Source organism: Mizuhopecten yessoensis, unplaced genomic scaffold (genome assembly GCF_002113885.1).
Source record: "Mizuhopecten yessoensis strain PY_sf001 unplaced genomic scaffold, ASM211388v2 scaffold10523, whole genome shotgun sequence".
Lineage (NCBI taxonomy): Eukaryota > Metazoa > Mollusca > Bivalvia > Pectinida > Pectinidae > Mizuhopecten > Mizuhopecten yessoensis.
Window position 1 is genome coordinate 464,980 of NW_018408589.1, and position 2,519 is coordinate 467,498.

Sequence of the window (2,519 nt, forward strand, 5' to 3'; positions counted from 1 at the left end):
CTTCTGAATAACCAAAATGCCCTGGGTGATGATATTTAGTCAGTAGCATACTAGGATCAAGGGCTACCAAGTTTGTTTAAATGTATGACCTTGAATCATATTCAAGGTCACAAGGAGCAAATATGTTTAAAATATTTCAACAACTTGTTCTGAATAACCAAAAGGCTCAGGATGTTGATATTTAGTTAGTAGCATATGCTGGGATCAAGGACTACTATGTTTGTTAAAGTGAATGACTGACTTATATTCAAGGTCACAGGGGTCAGATTTGTTTAAAATCTTTAAACAACCTCTTATGAATAACCATGGGTCCCAGGATGTTTATACTTTGCAAGTTGCATCCTGAGATGAAAGGCTATACAATGTGTTTAACATAATGACTTTGTTCGACTTTCAATCACAGGGGTGAAATGTTTTTAAAAAAATTAACAGGGTCTTTTGAACGAATTTTAATCATAAGTACTGATATTTTGCCTGTAGCTTTATTTTAGATCACTTTTAAGGTTACAAGTGTGAGTTTTATACCAGGTGAGTGATGCAGGCCCATTGGGCCTCTTGTTGTTTAGTGGCTAATCAACAGACAGGGTCACTTATATATAATTAGGGAAAGGATATTTTTGTTAAATGGGTGACACTAGACAACTATTTTCTCATTGCAAAGCAATTTACACCTCCAGTATATATATATTAAATATCCAGTAAACGATCACTATTGAGCTTTCCTTGAGTGTTAATTGTCTTATGGCCGATTTTAAACTTTTAAAACCATAGTCTTTTTGCTGTACTAAATTTTCAACCACAGATCTTCCAAAAAATATTTTAACCTAATGATGAAACACCATTCTGTTTATGTACAGATTTTCAAAAATAATGAATTCACCCTTTTATTTAGAGGCAAATATGGTTAAAATATATAACAAAGGATGGATGCCAATTTGGGCCTTCTGTTGCCTATCACAGATAAGTATTATTTTCTGCGCATACATACCGTTATGCCGTCATGATTTGACATGAAATTAAGGTTAGCTCGGAGACCATTCCGAGATATGAGGGGGTAAAGTGAGGGGTCAAATTCGTAAATGGCCTCATTTTGACAAAATACATGATATTTTGGAGAACCTTTCTTCGTAATGTTACTGTATTGTGTAACTCCAAAACTGCAGATAACAAAACTGACTGAAAAAACTAGCTCATAGTTGAAATTTCATGTTATATATCATGGGATGTATGTGCAGAAAATAAAACTGATCGGTGATAGCCACTAGAAGGCCCAAATTGGCACCGATCCCTTATAACTTTTTATAGTTTTTGGAAAGCGGAGAGTTCCGACAAGGCTCCAATCACATGTTACAATTCTGTGTGATGATTGGATTATAAGTAATTTTTACCAATGGTAAAGCTGTAAATTTGGAAACAAAATAGGATTCCTTATTCATTGCATTCCCACAACTTTTTACATAATATTTGAATGATGAGAATATACACTAAAATACCCTTAAGTGTAGACCTGGATTCTGTTAAAAACACGTTTCTGCCTCTATAACCAACAGTTATTGGAAATTTTGAAACTTTAATTAGACACTCTCAACTTATACTCATACTAGAATTAATGAAGAGCATGTCATTTTGTTTTTCTCAGTCACTCTGTAATTGTAGGCTTCAAAATATTGGCAGATGTTGTTTTCATGTTGTTCCGATGTAAATTACGCATTTGTGTGTTCACCATGTCAAAACAATCCAAACAAATTCATCAATCTGTCGGGAAATTGCCAATTTTGAAATAAATTGTTTTGTCAAGGGCATCAATTTGATATTTATGTAAACATATTACGCCAAAATTTGTACATGTCACCGTTCTAATTAAAGTTTGATTCATTTGAAACGATACAAATTTATTGCATCAGACATTTTTTTTTTCGTTTGTTGGCAATTTGCTATGTCTGGTGATTGTGCTGTGTCAAATTTGTTTGTCACAATTTTATTGACATGGGTTTCCTGAATGTTTGAAAGAATCTTTAATTGGGAACAACACAAAGCTGCTAAATCCATGCTTCCAACTCGCAGTCCGGGATTGTCACAGTAGAGTGATAGGGTCTGCTTCACTAGTCGTGGAGCAGAAGACAGATATCTCAATGCTGAGAAATTGGATATGTTCTGTCCAAAGTGCTGTGGTTAAGGCGTCTGACCGTCTAGAATCATGAACCATCCTCCGCTGAGTCACAGGTTCGATGCCTACTTTGGACAATCATCAGGTAATGGCCATAGGTCGGTGGTTTTTCTTTGGGCACTCCGGCTTTCCTCCACCACCAAAACCTGGCATGTCCTTTGTGACCATAGCTGTTAATGAACATAAAGCACTATTTCCTCCCCACAGGGGATGGGGTCTGTTATACTGCACAGCAGAGCATGCACAGTTATCCAACACATAGGGTGAAACAGAGAAAATTGCTCAAATTAAAAAATATAGAATTTAATCAATCAATCAATTAAGGGTTGGGGGTGGAAGACGGGGGAGGGGG

The 2,519-nt window shown here is 35.8% G+C and overlaps 1 protein-coding gene across 2 annotated transcripts in view; it reads left to right on the plus strand.

The window, feature by feature from the left end:
- The window catches only part of LOC110460915 (calcium/calmodulin-dependent protein kinase kinase 1-like), a 165,683-nt gene that overhangs the window by 88,463 nt on the left and 74,701 nt on the right, over positions 1 to 2,519 (plus strand). The window lies entirely within an intron of this gene.